Below are 18981 nucleotides of genomic sequence, written 5' to 3'. Positions count from 1 at the left end.
AGTTCCATGTAGATTGGGTATGAATTATGCAGATGGGGTAACTGAGGCATAAAGAGGTAGCATGACTGTACCTAAATTGCTGGAACCATCCTCTAATGTCCTAATGTGGAGACTGCAATGGTCCTAAGCGTGTCTAAAGTCAAGAGCAGGCAATGATATGTACAAACAACCCTTGCTACCCAGGACTGCCAACTCCCCAGGCCAGCTCCCAGTGGAAAGAGGCAGAGTCTGTGTGTGGAGTGCAGGTGTCTTATCAATATATGTGAGTTATAAACCAGGTCTACTTCTTTCTTCATCCCCTTATACAGGAAGCCAGCATCTGACAACTTTGGCTAGTCGGCTGTCCGAAAGAGTTCTTGTGAACCTGAATGCCTTGGCAGGCAGTTTGAATGCACCTCATTGGTCCCAAAGCTATACAGCACGAAGCATTCCTCTGTGTCCTGTGATCTGTGTCATATCAAGGAATAAAAGCTCATGTGTCTGTGCCATAACAAAAACTAAGAAAGAATTCAGACTTTGAGCTGAGGGCCTGAAAATTGAAGAAGCCCAGGTTATTAATCACCTTGAGAATGCTAGCCTATTGAACCAATGATAGCAAGTGCAAAACAAAACCTTTCTCCTTTAGTTTCAGCCCTGGAGTGAAAAGTTAAGCTGACAGGCAGTGGAGCCAGTGAAGTTTGGGTTGGTAAAGCCTTGCTTCTTGTGGCTGGACTTTCTGTCTGCAGTAGACTCATGCTCAAGCTATTTTCTGAACAAAGCACTGATAGTTATTCCTCCTCTATCCAGTCGGTCTTCAGGTTAAAAAAAAAGGCAAATGAAAACAAAATCTGAATTAGAATTTTCAATCATGGGAATATTTTTACTGGGAGTTACTTATGATGACTTTTTGCATCAGAATCCTATATGACCAGGTGCCTGAACAAAGGCACCAAGAGCCATTTTGGCACTGGGGGAGCCCCAGTCTTGACCCAATGTTCAATCTGCTAGTTCCATGCAGAAGTCTTGGATACCCCTATGACATGCCAGATTCACTTAACATCTATATATAGAATCACAGAATCACAGAATCGTTTAGGTTGGAAGGGACCTCTGGAGATCATCTAGTCCAACCTCCCTGCTCACGCAGGGTCACCTAGAGCATATTGCCCAGGATCACATCCGGACGGGTTTTGAATATCTCCAGCGAAGGAGACTCCACTACCTCTCTGGGCAGCCTGTTCCAATGCTCTGTCACCCTCACAGTGAAGAAGTTTTTCCTCATGTTCAGATGGAACTTCCTGTGGTTCAGTTTGTGCCCATTGCCTCTTGTCCTGTTGCTTGTCCTTCTGCATGGAGAAGAGTCTGGACCCATTCTCTGGACACCTTACCTTTAGATATTTGTATACGTTGATGAGATCGCCTGTCAGTCTTCTCTTCTCCAGGCTCAACAGGCCCAGCTCTCTCAGCCTTTCTTCAGAGGAGAGATGCTCCAGTCCCCTCATCATCTTGGTAGCCCTCCGCTGGACTCCCTCCAGGAGTGCCATGTCTCTCTTGTACTGGGGAGCCCAGAACTGGACACAGTACTCCAGGTGAGGCCTCACCAGGGCTGAGTAGAGGGGCAGGATCACCTCCCTCGACCCGCTGGCCACGCTTTGCCTAATGCACCCCAGGATAAGGGGTTCCCTTGGCCTTCTTGGCCACAAGAGTGCACTGCTGGCTCATGGTCAACCTGTTGTCCACCAGGACTCCCAGGTCTTTCTCCAAAGAGCTGCTTTGCAGCAGGTCAACCCCCAGCCTGTCCTGGTGCCTGGGGTTATTGCACCCCAGGTGCAAGACCCTGCACTTGCCTTTGTTGAACTTCAGGAGGTTCCTCTCCGCCCACCTCTCCAGCCTCTCCAGGTCCCTCTGAATGGCAGCACAGCCTTCTGGTGTGTTAGCCACTCCCCCCAGTTCAGTATCATCAGCAAACTTGCTGAGGGTGCACTCTGTCCCTTCCTCCAGGTCATGGATGAATATATTGAACAAGACTGGACCCAGGACTGACCCCTGGGGGACACCACTAGCCACAGGCCTCCAACTTGACTCTGCGCCATTCACCACAACCCTCTGAGCTCGGCCATCCAGCCAGTTCTCAATCCACCTCACTGTCCACTCATCTAGCCCACACTTCCTGAGCTTACCTAGGAGGATGTGATGGGAGACAGTGTCAAAAGCCTTGCTGAAGTCCAGGTAGACAACATCCACTGCTCTGCCCTCATCTACCCAGCCAGTCATTCCGTCATAGAAGGCTATCAGATTGGTCAAGCAGGATTTCCCTTTGCTGAATCCATGCTGACTACTCCTGATCACCTTCTTGTCCTCCACATGCTTAGTGAGGACCTCCCGGAGGAGCTGTTCCATCACCTTTCCAGGGATGGAGGTGAGGCTGACAGGCAATTGAAACTTGCCCTTTCCATCCTAGCACTGTTAGCTAAGAGAGTTAATATTATCAGGCTGCAAAAGCTTCTTTCTATCCTGGGATGCAGCACATATGCAAAGTGCAGGAGAGGGACTATGATGAATTGCTACAGCTGAGATACGCGTCTTTCAGAAGCATCTCCTTGTTCATTCTGTTATGTAGCTGCTGGGAAGTGCTGAGGCTGCTCTTCTCACCCCGGATCTTGCCAAATGCAGCCGGTCACTAATTCTGTCTGCTGTGACTAGCACATTTGATCCTGAAACGGGAAGAAGCCACAGTACTATCCTGGGGATACGTGAAAGCTAGTGGCTAGATAGTCCTGTACTTAAAGTATGAGATTTGAGCAGCCTGCATCTTAGATGTCTTCAGCACAATTGGTCCAGACAAATTGTTTATAGATATTGAAGTCACATGTCCAACCTCTAAACATGATTTCGCCCACTGAAGATCCACTACACTCAAGTTTTACTTTTGATTCCCAGTCACGTAGATAAGAAGAATTTCTGAAGGGTACAAAAAGCAATCTCAGAATTCATCTCTTAGAAAACATTGTTTACAGCATGCTTCCCTTGTTTTGAATGTTAGATTCAGATACGGTTTGAAGGAGTGTTTTTACTGTACAAATCTATTCCTTTATTCTGAAAACGTGTCATGAATGAGATTGCATTTTGGGACAAGGGTATCCGATGAACCAGGATATTGATTTCTGGCAACGTATGCTTGAAGAAGAAGAGTTGTTATGACGGATCATCTTTTGTAAAACTTACTCAGGTATACCTGTGAAAAATGCTTTAAAAACCTCAGCAGTCTTTCAACACTCCTCCTGCTAGACATGACAGTATGAAAAAAATCACACCCATCTCCAAATTGTTACACTTACACAACAACTACATGTACCCCAAGTTTCTGCCTGCAAAGAACACCAATGAGACCTAACTATATCCTAGTTTAACATGCTGATTTCAGCCTGAAGGAGAAGAGAGATTTTCATAGACGTGCTCAGCTGTGGATGTGGCAACAAATTACCATGGGTGCAATAATATCTTCAACTGGTGCAGCTGTGTCTGTAGTAAGCTTTGAAATAAGACCTTAGCCAGAGTAATTTGCTGTATCCACAGATTGATATGGGTAGTAGTAGCTGAGTTGCCCTCTCCTGGTGCACTAGACCAGCTTTGTGACCCAGACCTGTTTGGCCATACTTAGATTCTGGGCTGAGGCAAGTGGTGCAGCTGCCAGCTTCTGGGTCAGAAGATGAACGTGCTAACTGCCATAGCATTGGCTGATGTTGGTGTCAGCTAGGCTGTTCTGTTGTCCCTCGCAGAAGGCTGATGCCCATCTCTGAACATATGGAGCGTGCTGCAAATGATCTGCTGAGAACAGCTGGATTTGCAGGGCAGCACCTGCCTCTGTTGACTACTTACAGTTGGTGACTCTTCTAAGACAAAAAGTTAAAAGAATTCAGAGGTATAATACTTAAAAAGATCTTGTTTTCTCTGCTTGCTTTTAATTTAGAGCAATTGTGAAAACTTCTTCATTTATGATGTGGAAAGACTATCTTGAGGCAACTATATTTATTTTAAGACAAACTTAAAATAGGTTATGGAAGTTATTTTTCATGATTTAGTCATGGACTGTATAAGAAAGTACTCCTCGTGTTTCCTTACTACACATCCACATGCCTTTATCTTTTAATTTTTTCTTTACTTGCTTTTAGTTTTGGAGGAATTACCTTGAAAGTTACTTCAGAATTTTTTTCAAACTAATGATCTGCAGAGCAATCAGCAGCTAGGCATCTTTGTGGGACCATTGTGCTTGTTTCATAGTATTACTTGCTCCCCTTGTTTTTGAGGCCAATTTAAAGCTCTCATCTCAGTCTCCATGAAAAAAATCTTTTGAGTAGTTTAGAAATTGTCTCAGCTGGAGCAGAACTTGTTTTGAGCCAACAAAGCTAATGGTGCCTAATAAAACTCCTTGTAGCTAAGGGAAAAACATGACAGGATAAAATCTCTGAGTGGAATTAACTACCAGAAGGAATGAGTTTAAGCCCAATCTAAGTTATTTTTGGAGCAGCTGAAAACATTTTAAAAACAATCTTCTCTCAATAACCAAAGGCAAGAAATTACTGCAATAATAACAGGAAATTTTGGGCTTTCAGCTGGTCCTTCACAACAGGCTTTTAAAGAAACTTTAGTAATGGGACAAGTGGCAATGCAATGCCTTGGCTATAAAGACAGAGGACTATAGGTAGGAGCAAAGCGATCTACAATATCTTGCTAACTGTTGTTTTCAGGGAAGTGACCTCTGAGATAGCAATGTTTGAAGATGAATTATTTAAAATAGGACAGAAAACCTCAATAACTAACAGATCTGCCTTCTTAGTCCTGTCTACCTTTATTCATATCTACTTGTCTCCTGACCAAGCCCCAAACTTCTCCTCCTATATCTCTCCTGTAGCTCTTAACTGATGTCTAATCCTTCAGGATTTACCTAGCTAAACCATGACTCTTAGTTTTTAACCTTCTACGGATTCTGTGAACATGAACATTCACTGTGAACATCTAAGATACTTACCAGCATATCATTCTTTGATTGGGAGCTTTCCCTGTTTACATTTATCCCAGTTCTTGGTAGAGGTGTGAATGTGAGTCATCTTACACCAAGCAACCTCTGGGTTGCCTTGCCTACCCTGACACCAGTCCAAAGTTCTTCCTCCCTCTCCTATGCTATTCGTGCTTTTTCATCAATGTAGTGAGTCAAGGAGCAAAGCTGCTTGAGGACTAACCTTTTGGAAGGTTTAGTTTTCAGCTGGATTATTTCCTTGAAGAACCTCACCGTGAAGTCAGACGGACCCTACTGCCTGGAGAGGTAACAATTTGGACTTGAGCTGGGCTAAGCTGCTACAGAACAGGACCTTAACTGATGGGGTTTTTTTTCTGCATAACTTCTCCAAAATGTGGTCTTTTCTGTTCACCATACAGCTCTTGTTGCAGCATAATTGTTTCTCCTGGTGAGGATAGAATAGCCTCCTACTGTAGCAGAGTGCTACTCCAAAGACCATTTTCTCATCCTGTCACATTCCCCAAACAAACCTTTTCTATGCAGCCTTCACTGACTTTCTATTTTTCCACTGCATTAAGCAGTTGATATTCGGTCACTTTCAAAATGTCAGCTCTCATCTTCAGGTGTGCCCTGTCAGCTCCCATCATATACTCATACTAGATGCTCTTACCCATGTAGCTGCTTACATTAAGGCTTTTGCAAATCTATGCTATTATCCTGCCTGAGACCCCTTTTTAAAACTCCTTCAGGCTGTGATACCTAAAACAAAAGAATGATAATAATAATAATGGCAGACAGCTGGTGTGCACAGTCTGTAGACTGCTGTGTCAGCTAAGATTGTCTTACTGTATTCCCTTGCCTGTATCTTATACGCTTTTCTATAAGTTTTTTTATGTTGATGCAAAATCCAACAGAGCAGCATCCTGGTCCAACCCTCTGACTTGGGGGGTGGGTAGTGGGGACATTACTACTCCATTACTCCATCCTTACTACTCCATCTTTGTGCTATCAACTATTAGGTGTGTAAATTGACAATATGCTGATTCATATTGTGCAAATTTCAAAATGGAAGGTAATACGCCTTGGTAAAAACTATCATCCTCTGAACTGCTCATGCATGTTGCTGGATTCAAATGCCAAAGAAATGTCATCCTTTTTTTTTCAAAATAATGTTTACCATTTAATTTGTGATAAGTTGTGATTGAAAGAGTGGAAATAAACGGAAAGGGGAGGGAAAAAAGCGGGGGAGGGTATGAAGAGATCAGGAATTCTACTGTTCCACAGGTGAAGTTGCCCAAAGAGCCAGACTTTCAACAGGAACTTAGGAACAGATCTCCAGATGACCCATAACCACAGCTGGAGACAGGTCTTTGAAAAGGCTTCCATGGCTTTTCCTGTGGGTTACGACTTGATTTTCCAAATAATTTTGAATTTGTCCATTTCTATATTTGTTCCTAAAGAAATATGGAATGTTTTGAAAATCTGGGTAAAGATAGGTAAGCATTTTCTAAAGTAAAGAATTGCTGGGGTTTGAATTTCCTTGGGAGTTTTGCTGATTAGGACTTTCAAAATGAATCTAAACAAAATAAAGCTAAATAAAATAGGGCTTTCAGGCAAGAGGACTTTTTGGCTTGGCAAGCTTCAATGTGGGCTGAAGAAATCCATTTTTCTGCTCTGATGTTGATGTTTTGTGAAGCCATTTTGTATATAATGATGCAATGATATGGTGCTGTGGACGCAGCACTAAATATAGCGTGAGAAGATGTGTGCTATTTAAAGTGATCACACAAGGGTGTAATGGGGGCTGTACTTACTGTATGTGCAGTGCCCTATTTAGAGTCAGACATATAGGATGGATTTACTGTACTAGAAATAAGCATTTAAACTGAAGACTTGTAAGGACATGGTGATAGTTTTAAACAAACCAGAGTATCTAAGGTATCAAAAGGCGTGTTGAATTTTTGAAATGCATACAATATTAGCAGTGTTTGCCAGAGTAACAAAAAGAGCATCCTTGGGTTGATCGTATTTTCCATCTAACCTTAGCAGTCAGTATTAAATATGGCTAAGATCTTGCAATTTATGCCGAGTTGGTAGGTTTTTGCATCCACACACAAGTCAAGCGAAGTGAATCCTCAAAGCACAGGCTGTGTTCATGCCGCAGATTATAGGTTTGGGGCTAGTGCTGCTATGTCCCACTAGAAGCTGTGATTTAATGAAGAAAGGCCTGGGCTGTTTCCTGGGAGGAAAAAATAATGGTGCCCTCTCTCTTGTTTGAACATTTTGCTACAGCTTCTACTTTTTTTTTTTTTTTTGATCCTGCAACTTCCAGGTAACCAGATATAGAAGCTGAGCATTTCCTTTCTCACCTATGACTTAGAGAAATGAGTTTTTCTTGGCTTTTGCAGACTTCTTCCATACTGTTCTACTTCAGTTTTTCTTTGACGTTATCTCCAGTGCTTACATCTCCAGCATATAAACTTCCTTCACTGAGAATTTAAATTTGGCCATAGGCTGTTGGTTTTGAACACTGAACCTATTTGAGCTAGGCACATGACTTGCAGTTACATCTTGGAGACCAACAAAGGATGTGTTGAGGAGTTTCATTTCCCTGTAGCAGTGAAAGTAAATTACTTGCTTGATTTGTCCCAAGTTAAATATTTTTTGCTTACCTGGGAAGCTGAAACATCGCAGAATTGGACTATGAAAGCTCTGACTTTCAAACTCTGACTTCATCTGTTTGTATTTCTGAAACAAATATTACAAGGTAATTGTGCACATGACTTTAGAAGCTTTTGAAACTCTAATTGGCAAATATATACCCAGTAAGACATTCATAATGTTTTGAGAGCTCAGATGTATATGTAACAATGTAGAATTTTACTCTTAATTGCATCTTGCTTTCAAAGATTATAAGGATTTTCTTGCCTTCCAGTAACAGTAAAGATAGTGCAGCGATATACCGTCTGCTTTGTGCAGCATCTTTTCTGAGGTCCCAGGCTTCCACTCCAACATCCTTTGATTCCTAAAGGAAGGAGTACAAGAGTTTGGCTGTTGTCTGCATGTCCCGTTCTACTGACGGTTTGGACAGAGGCACGGCTGTGCAATCCTGCCCTGTGAGACTCAACCCAAATGCCCTTAGTCACTATGTTTGGAGGCTGGGTCAGGGTCCAAAGTACCCAGAGCCTCTCTGAGGTGCACAGTCCCTTTCTCCCTGGTGAACTGCATCGTGAGAAAAAACTGTATTTGAGAAAAAACTTCTTCACTGTGAGGGTGACAGAGCATTGGAACAGGCTGCCCAGAGAGGTAGTGGAGTCTCCTTCGCTGGAGATATTCAAAACCCGTCTGGATGTGATCCTGGGCAATATGCTCTAGGTGACCCTGCTTGAGCAGGGAGGTTGGACTAGATGATCTCCAGAGGTCCCTTCCAACCTAAACGATTCTGTGATTCTGTGATCGTCTGGCCCGAGGTCTGTCATGCAAGGATAGCTTGGCATTTAAGAGCCATGATCTGAGCTGAAGCTCCCTGCTTCAAGGTTCTCTCGCCCGTTTACATCATGCAGATGCCATTAACACACATGAACAATATAGGGATCCCTGTTGGTGCAGATATGTGCCCCTGAAGAGACAGAAAACTAGAATTTTTAGAGATTTATTTTTGGAAAACTATGGACTTTCCTTAAATCCATCCTTATTAGGCTTGTGAATCCCTCTTATCAACTCCAACATGAGAACTTAGGTCTGCTACAGCTGCTGGTAACTGTCACCAAATCTCCCTCTCACTGAGGGAGATCTGTATGCTGATCAGCACTGCAGTGCTGTGGATTTGGATCTTTTTTGTTGTTGCTGTGTTTCTTTTTTAAAGAAGAAGAAGCCATGAAAAAGAACTTCAGTTAAAGTGAAGCCATGGAGTAAAATGCAGAGCATGGCCTGGACCTGTGCGGTACATTTAGACTTCAGCCAAAAAGCTGTATTTCCAAATCCAGCAGCGTGGGAGCACCATAGTGTGTCTCTGCAGAAGCAGGGAGGAATGCTTTTTCCTTTTCCTAACATTGGTGGTTTATTTATGAAAGATACCAGTGCTGTAGATGATCTAGAATGTATAAACTGTTTTAACGTTACCTATTTTTCTGAAGGCTAAAGTCATGACAGCTTGAAGACAGCATTTTCAAAAGAAGCCTATTCAGAGTTGAAATCAGGCTGTCAAAAGAGCTTTTTAGGGCTGGATTTTCAGCATTAGCTTCACAAAGGCACTGAACACATTTTTGAAAGCCAGGTCCCAGATGTGCTAAGCAAAGTGTAACCAGGCTTAAAGCCTTTTTGAAAGTCCAGTATTCAGACCTCACAGGAAACTTGAGGCAAAGCTTGGAGTGGGACCCAGGCCTCATTTCCAGGTTTCTTTGGCCCAATATGAGCATTCCTGTTTACTCAAAAGAAGCATGTCATGTTCAGCTGAAAGTGTAAGGGAAAACTTGGTCTATGTAAAGTTACCAAAACTGTAGTCTGGCAAAGATGCTGAATAAAAGTATCCACTCTTCTCATGAGAGTTAATGACTGTTAGTAGTCAAGGTGAAGCCTGTTTGAAACGTTTTTTGGAAGGATTTTATTTAGTCAAAGCAAAACCATTTTAATCAAGAAGATGGAAGAGTTTTTGTAGAAGAGATGGAAACTTCTTTCCCAGTACAGACGTAGGAATAGACTTTTTCCATCTACTATACCACATATCTTGGATTGCCCAGAGACTTCCCCATCATCATAGGCACAAAAACTTCTGACACTGCTCCTTTTTTATAGAGGTTTTTGATTTTGCTTTGAGATACATTGTTCCAGTTACGTACAAGTCAAGATGAGGCAGGGCCTGGAGGGGAGCACACGAGGAGCCTCCCAGCCCCGGGCTCAGCCTAACCAAGCCCAGGCACAAGTATGGTGAGTGATGGTGCAGACGTGGACAACCTCTACCAGAGATACTTCTGAAAACACATTGAGTCTGAAATGTTCTGTCTGGCTCTGACAGCAGTCTCTGCACTAGAGGGATTGTAAGGACAATGTTCTCCTTGTGTCATCCAGATAATGGGGTAACAGTCTACAACTAGCTCTGTCCACTACAGAGACCTTCACATGGTGGCTGAGTTCGCTGCAGGGAAATGGCTTGGGTTCTTACTGCTGGGCTCATACAGTGAATTTCCAATCTCTCAGGCATAGTGCCTCCCAAATCTTTCTCCAGAATTGGTTTTTGGCTTAGTGCAAGGCTGGGCCTCATGACATGACTGAGCTTTACTACTGTGAAAGCAGTTTTTTTTTTTTGCAATAGATGATGATTTGGCATTTTTATTCTGTTAGCTTGTCACCTCCTGCACCATAGAGCAGAGGTTTCATGGGGGACCCTATGAATGAAGCTCTGAATAGAAAACACCATTGTTCTATTAAAAAAAAAATATTACAGGGGCTAATTGCATGATTTAACATTTGAAAACTTCACATTCCTCCTCTGATTTGGAGAGTAAAAGGGCCTATTATCATTTCCAGGCCAGATGTTTTAGTTTATTGAGCCTGTTTGATCCCTGCACCTGTCTTAGACCAGCAGTTGCTGGATTAGTGTAAGGAGCTGAATTAGAAAATCTGGACAACTGTTACTGAACAAGCGAATGGTGTGAAAATGAGCAGGCTTTTGGTATAAAGGATTTACTGTTTGTGACACAAGGCAGTACACATCATGTATAGTGCGAAATGAGCACACAGTGTTCACTCTGCAAGTCCATGTGCTGGAATATACATTACAAAGTGACAATTACAGGAACTTCCAGTGAGGGAAAGAAAGGAAGAGGGGGAGTGAGGGAAGCAGGGGACACATTACACCATCCATCTGTGGGACAGCCGTTCAGTACAAGGAATTATGTATTATTTCTGGTGGATTATGGCGATTATAAAAAGAAGAATTTGGTTCCTGCCCCCACAGAGAACATTGCTGTGCATCCTGTAGGAAGCAATGGCTTTTCACTTGCCCCTTTCCTGCGTTGCGGCTCTTCCCTGTGCTCTCTGCTCCCTTATACCTAACCATTAGATACGTTTTTCTCCCTTTCTGCTTGTTTTTTTCTCCCTCTGACTACAATGTAGCGTGCCATGTGACCTCCAGAAGTTTTTTGATGTCTCAGTTCTTTATCAATATAGCTGCAAATATGGTTAGGAGCACTGGGTCAGGGGCAAGATCTATCTTGTTTGGTGGCCTGTTTCTAGCAGCGGAGATTAAGTGGATGGCTAGTATTAGTACATCTTTGCAGCTTAACATCCCTCAGAACAAAATGATTTGAGAACATACACTCTAGAGTACTAACTACAAGAGGTAGCTAGTTGGAAGGCTGTTTCACAAACTGCTCCTGCAAAATTTGCTTTTGCCAAAAAAAAAAAAAGTGCAACAGTAGGGAGCCTCCAACCTCCTGAATCATGCCTTCAGTCAAATGTAATACTGAGGATCAGGATTTGTGTTTGCAATTCATTAACACCTGCCAGTCTTTCTACTTTATACTATCATCTCCAACGTACTGCTTATATAACAGAACCTAAAGATTAGGGGTAGAAATAAGTGTGAAGGTGACAGTTAAATGAAGATAAATAGTTCCCCTGCTATGTGAGAGGGATCTTGGGTCATACATTGTTCTCCACACAGAGGTGACTACAGCCCCCTACAGCCTTGCCTATAGTATATCTGCCCTTGTGCACTGTTTGGAGGGAAAAAAAAAAGTATATTCGAATGCACAGCACAAGGTTGCTCCTATCTCGGGAAAGATCATGCTTAAAGTAAGTGAGAATGACTATGGATGTTACTCCTGTTATACAGATAGAGGCACAGCGAAATAAAGTCCCTTGCCCCAGCATGTCACAGGCTGATTTACGAACTGCATGTCACAGTTCGTATGTACTTCTGGACTTTGCAGTAATGTTTTTAATGGCTTCTCATCTGTGTGTGTAGATTCTATATTTGTGCAAATAAACTGACCTGAATGACTATGTGACCTCAACAAGAAGATTCTTACGTGTGTAAATGCAAAGGCTGACCGTGGTTCATGGTCATTAGAAACCCTGTTTATGCCCACATGGAAGATAGCTTGTGAGGCTGGTTCAGAGACTAATGTGATAGAGGCAAGACTTGCATCTACCCAGCACGTTCTTGGGTGCTATTGCAAAGGGACTGGCCCATTGCCCAGGCAGGTTGCTGAGCATAGATGTGCTGATGGTGCACGTTCTCTGCGTTTGGAAGGCACTACATGTGAAGAAATCTTAGAAATCAATTACTTCCAGATATTAAAAGGTATAACTGTGTGCACTCTGTTTTGTTGCCGTATTTTACTGATGCAGACTCCTAAACCCCACGACTTCCGGTGGGCTAGTGCCTAAAAATCTGTAAAGCTCTGGCCTGTGGTCAATTATGACAACTAGAAAGCAAGAATAGCACATCCCAAAATGTCCTATGTTGGTTCGGTTGGGACAACTGCAGCTTAGTTCTACCGCTTGTCCTAATACTTCACACACAAACAGCTAATAAAATGGCAAAAACTTAGTAATATGTCAGAGACCATTTCAGCATTTTGTTGTAAAGTCTGTGAGGAATACAGAAAGACATTTAATTTTTCATTGAAATTATACAGGGTAGAGCTTAGCAAAATATTATTGATGTTTTATAGAGATGTAGTTATAAATTTTAGTTAGAAAATGCAGAAAGTATGAATTTTTGTGCAAAGTTTTTTCAAAGCTGTCCTGCATTTGCATGTGCTTGTGTATTTGTTCAAGTTAAATATTTAGGTACGTGGTATGTGTCTGTGTGTTTAATCCTGAATGTAAAGGACTACTTTTTTCTTTTCCTGCCTCTGTTCCTTGTCTATTGAGAAAGTATCTTACTGGGCAAATGATTTTATATTATTTTTTCCACTGGAAAAATGATGTTCTCCTTTGAGATCTTTTAACAGGCAATACATTTTTGTCATGATAGCCAAGGTAAAGGAACCATATATCAGAATGAAATGTGGCTTACTATGTTAAACTGTGATTCAACTGTCCTAAAACTGGGTGTTGGATGTCAAAGGAAGGAATAGAGTTAGTGAAATTGTTTATTGGTTTATTCAAAAACCTAATTCAACTGCTGAGTTAAGGAGAATGCATTTCTTATTTCCCTCCTAAGTTCATTTCTATGATATCTCAATCTCTTCATATTACAGCTCTTTTGGGATTTTGTTTTATAGTAGCTCAAGTGTGGGCTTTCTTGTTTGACGTTGCCAGGAGACAGTGCATATAGATGTCACAGGGTAAGGTATAAAGTGAGGACTCTGCTGTTCTGATACTTCCAAAATCACCTTTGATTTCCTCAAAGTAGCTTATCAGCAGTACTATCTGCTTCTGAACTTATCCAGGGCATAGCATTCATATGAAAAAAGTTTTTGTGTTTTGACACCAACATGTGAACATGCCAACGAGTGATTTCTCAACTGTGAGATAGTTAATAAGTTGAATAAAGCTATTTTGGAGTCAGTGAAACTAAATGGATAGCACTCTTATGCAGTGCAGTTAGTCTGAGCCCCTGGAAATAGCCAGCTGTACATGAGAAAATTCATGACTGGTCTTGTTGACTGCTGTGGCCTTAAGTCATGTTTGCTGCTGTATCAGCTGGTGTAGCTAATGTACCCATTCCCAGCTAAACAGCAACAAAAATGCAGTAGGAGACAATTATTACCAAGTGTGATTGTCCGGTTCTTCAGTGAAAGGTGAACAGTGCCCAGATATAGCAAAGTTCCCAAGCTATAAGTTAGGCTGCTTAAGTTAGGTGCTTCCTTGAAAAGGGTTACATGGGTGCGATATTCCTGCCTATCCTTCCATAGAAGGAGAGGGATCTGTGAAGCTATTGTGAAACATGTAGTGTCTTTGTCAGTATGAAGTGATTTTAATTTGAAAGTACTCGTACAGCTTTCCTCAGAGCACCGAGCCTTCAGAGGGATGGCTAAGTGACATGGTACTTTTGAAGCTAGGGTGGTGTCACTGGCAAGACATCAACAGACAAAATAACATTCACCTGGCTTATCTTGGTGTCACTCAGCCCTGTTTTAGGCACCGGAACTCAGTGAAAATACATTGCTTTTGTTGCTCTGTAAATAATCCAAGTAAAGAAGAAGAAACAGGAGCTGCAGAACCCCTTTTTCCCTTGTAGGGGAAGGATTAAAAGGTGCCAATTTTGACATTCTACATTTTTAACATTCTTAAACTCTCTGTTTTGCGGGGAGGGAACTACACTGTGGACTGAGCCCAAGCTACGAACCTGCAAGCCGGAGACCCATTGTGTTACTTTGCACTTGCAATTTAAATTCACACTAATTCCTCCTATGTAGTGTTGAATGAGAAAGAAGTAAATAGGCTAATGCGCAAATCCCCCTGTTTATAGGATTGTCCTGTGGTAAGAAAACTACCTGGATCCTGGTGGTGAGGAGTAGGTAGAAAGAGGGAGTTGCCTTCCCAGAGCGGGAAGGGGGTGCTGGTGATTGTAGGAGTGTCTCAGACTGTACCTTGGCGTAAGATCTCAGTCTAAGACTAAGATGGGATTGAGACCATCTTTTCCAGATGTGAGCTGGTGGTATGGAAAGGAGAAAAGTCACTGCTCTACTTACCTCAAGTCTATTTAGGTGATATGTAATGGCGTGAGCATGTATTTCATGACTATGTGAGCTGACTGCATAGCTGAACACAGAAATAATCAGGATGAGGTTAATGTCAGCCTTCCATCCTTATATGCTGGAGTTCTAAAATACCTCAAGTAAAATGAGCATATATCAGAGTTGAATTATTCAACACATGTTCATTCTGTGGGTTTAGTAAGAAGAGACTGAAATACTGATGACCACTACTGTTTCATTTTTAGATGGGTGAATTACAAATTTGCAAGACTTTCCTCTGAAGTAACCACTGTCTCGGTCTATCTAATTATGTGTGAAACCACCTTTGGAATATTTTGTTGATGCTGATATAATAAATCCTGAGAGGAACCTGAATTTGCCAGTTGTGGTACTGGCTGCACATGAGGCTGTGAAATTCATGCATGAAAACGCTACTGCACATTGAGTAGTATGTAACGATATCCCAGAGCACTGTGCTGCCATTCAGAGGGACCTGGACAGGCTGGAGAGTTGGGTGGAGAGGAAGTTCAACATGAAGTTCAACAAAGGCAAGTGCAGGGTCCTGCACCTGGGGTGCAATAACCCCAGGCACCAGTACAGGCTGGGGGTTGACCTGCTGCAAAGCAGCTCTTTGGAGAAAGACCTGGGAGTCCTGGTGGACAACAAGTTGACCATGAGCCAGCAGTGCGCTCTTGTGGCCAAGAAGGCCAAGGGGATCCTGGGGTGCACTAGGAAGAGTGTTGCCAGCAGGTCCAGGGAGGTGATCCTGCCCCTCTACTGAGCCCAGAGGAGGCCTCACCTGGAGTACTGTGTCCAGTTCTGGGCTCCCCGGTCCAAGAGAGACATGGCACTACTGGAGGGAGTCCAGCGGAGGGCTACCAAGATGATGAGGGGACTGGAGCATCTCTCCTCTGAAGAAAGGCTGAGAGAGCTGGGCCTGTTGAGCCTGGAGAAGAGAAGACTGACAGGCGATCTCATCAACGTATACAAATATCTAAAGGTAAGGTGTCCAGAGAATGGGTCCAGACTCTTCTCCATGCAGAAGGACAAGCAACAGGACAAGAGGCAATGGGCACAAACTGAAACACAGGAAGTTCCATCTGAACATGAGGAAAAGCTTCTTCACTGTGAGGGTGACAGAGCATTGGAACAGGCTGCCCAGAGAGGTAGTGGAGTCTCCTTTGCTGGAGATATTCAAAACCTGCCTGGACATGATCTGGTGCAATATGCTCTAGAGGACCCTGCTTGAGCAGGGAGGTGGGACTGCATGATCTCCAGAGGTCCCTTCCAACCTTGGCAATTCTGTGATTCAGTAATAAGTAGTGTTTGCTTCATGCAAAATAGATTTTAAGCCCATAATTGTACAAATGTTTCAGTAGAGTGTAACATCAAGACCACCTGTTAAGGCTAGATGGAATTATCTACCTTGCATAATGAACAACCAACCCATAAGCCCAGGATTTAAAATTATTTCATTTTTCGGTCACACAGCTAGAAGCCATTCTTACAATCAATTTGGGTTGGTCTGAAATGAAAATATGGGAGAACAGAAATTAAATTGTTTTTACGGAAAATACTTTTGTTTTACATCAAACACTCTTCAAGTGAAAAAAGAACGAACATTGATTTCATTATGTATTGAAAAAAATAGAAACAGAAGATGCTAAAACAAACCATGCATTTGTGTTTGTACCTAGTGAATCTGGAATTTGCTAAAGATTTAGATAATGAAAATTTGCCTTTTTATGAAAAGTTTCTTCCGAGTATTGCAATCTTTTTACAAGATTATTTCTGGAAAAAGTAAGAATCCTGTTTTCCCTTTTTAAATTCTTACACTGCTTATATGCTTATATACCCAACAGAAACGCACTGACAGCTGCTTACTGTGCTGAGTGGTTATGTTGAAACTCTCTTGGTACTTTTGTGAGTCTCATTGAGCAGCTTATAATTTTAACATGTTTATTTTCACAGCACCAGTTGGAGAGAGGAGGCACAAGAACGTTCTAGCCCAGGTCCACAAAGGCAGCTAGAAAGAAGTAAGAGTAAGCCATTAAAGCTCGCTTCAGAGCAACCAAGGGCAGGAATACTCTGTGTATCTGCAGCTGAGCCTCTGCTGCTGTTTGGCAGAGGCTAGAAGGTTAATGGGGTTGGAGAGAGAATAAGCTCTTACTCTGCAGCCTGGTGAGGGAGCCCTTCAACAGGGAGAGGGTCCTGTGCTCTGGCCTTTGGCCTTAAAATGCATATCCATTTTTCTTTTAACAGCGTTGTCAGTAGGAGTCGTAGCTCAGAGCAGATCCCGCTTCTCTCCTACTTTGATCTCTAGTGAATGCGCTTATCTGGTTGTGGAGTCACGCTCCCGTTTGCGTGATCTTGGTCTTGCTGATCCTTTGGATGCCTGGCTGAATAGTGGCATAGCCTCCCAAGGATCGTGGAGGCCAGACTCTATGAGCTGCTGCAGAGCCCACTGCTGACACGCTGGGGAACTGAACCTTCCCAGGCTGGGACTCAGGCCTCCCACTCCCTGGCATAATGCTTTACGGTGTTATTCAGAAGAGTTGCCAGCTCCCACCCAAGAAAATGCACCTTAACCCAGGTGAAGATGTAGGACTATGAAACTCTGGGCTACCGAAAAGCACTTAATCCTGGGAAGGCAGCAGAAATTCAAAGAGAGAGAGTTCTCATCAGTGTGGCCTGCTGGTCTAATCCTGTTCTCAGGCATCCGACCCCCTGGGTTTCGTGAGGCACCTAGGGAAATTAACTCCTCTACCAGACCCCAATGACTGAGGCCCTCTTTTAAAGGTGACCCTAATTGACTTCTCTGAGTATGTACAGGAAGTCTATGGCACGTAAAGCAACAAGTATTAGGCTTGCTGCATTAAAAAAACTAGTTCTGCAGTCCTGGTCTGCCCTTGTCTCCAAGGAGTCGAAGCACAGGAAAATATTCTTGCAGCAAGGTAGTGCAATCCACAGGGATGTCTAGCAAAATCTCTGTGAGGCATAGGGAAGGTTTACTGGTCGCTGGCAATTTCTCATAACTTATCAGCATCAGTTGGTGTAACTGATCCCAGCAGGTCTGTAGCAATAGCCCCTCAACTTTCACCGCAGGTGAATTATTCCATGTAATTTTCATAAATCAAGGTAACTTTCATTAATGTCCAGAAGTGAAGTGAAACAGGTGGACACACACGTTCGTTGCAGGCTGCTCCCACAGTGAATAACATAGCAGAAACAATTTTGTGATCAAAAGATGCATTTTAAAGTAGAAGAGACAGCAAACAGCCTCTGTCATGACAGAGCAGATGCCATTAACTAAAAAGCAACATAGAAAGCACTTTTGAGGTTGGCTTGCTAAGCATAATGTAACATTTACCCGCCACAAGGCAGAGGTCAATATCTCTTCCCTTCCAGCAAATGCCTGGCTATGGAGGAAAACTAAGGGCCAGTGTTCTTCCTTTGAACAGTGCTTCCATTAGCAGAAATACCACTGGTTAAGTGGCCTTCGTGTTGAAGCCCATGGCCACTGTGCTTAAGAGTTTCAGATCTTTTAAAATAAAAATAAACCCTTTTAAGCCAAAAATCGCCGTGAACTTAAACGTTTTAAACAGACAGAAACGTTCAGAAAAGTTTGTGGCCTGATCGGCTGACTGAGCTTTGCTTTTTAAACTTTAGTCTGGGGATGAAAAATGCTCATGTCTCTCTCTCTGGGGTTGTATTCAGTTCATGATGAAGTATCCGTTACTCATTTACACTTACAACTGAAGTAGGGAGCCTGTTCTCTGATATGTGCTCTCTTGGATGTTAGTAAGTGGATTGGTTATTGCAGCCTTATTTTGGAAAAAACAGCAGAAGAGATGTCATCTACATTTCTGCCAGCCCTGGATATATCAGGCCAGATGTTGGTTCCTGTTTTTGGGCACAAGGAGACTCTCAAGTAGTACAGAGCTCAATTAGCGATAGCTCTATTTGACCTTCTTGATCCTCAGGAAAGGTTTGCTACAGTTGTTGAGCCAGATTTTTCCATTACTCTGCACACTTCGTCATATTTCAAACTAAAACAAAAGGGATATTAAGCACTACCAAATCAAATGGTAGTGTTTTGCGTGCCCTTTGTAAATGATAAATTTCTCTTTAGGAAAATGAACAAGCATATACATTGTCTGGAATATCTGCTTGTATACTTCTATCTCTGAAATTTTCTATTAAGAGTTTATTTTGTTACCTGATGCAGAAATTTGACAAGGTTTCACATAGCTTGCCTACAATCAAAGTGAAAGATTTTCTCCCTTTTGTTTTGTGTTGTTTTGGTTGAGATTTGACACTCGAGGCTGTTTC

Source organism: Struthio camelus, chromosome 3 (assembly GCF_040807025.1).
Source record: "Struthio camelus isolate bStrCam1 chromosome 3, bStrCam1.hap1, whole genome shotgun sequence".
Classification (NCBI taxonomy): Eukaryota; Metazoa; Chordata; class Aves; order Struthioniformes; family Struthionidae; genus Struthio; species Struthio camelus.
The sequence above is the reverse complement of the archived record's forward strand: the minus strand, read 5'-3'. Positions refer to the sequence as shown.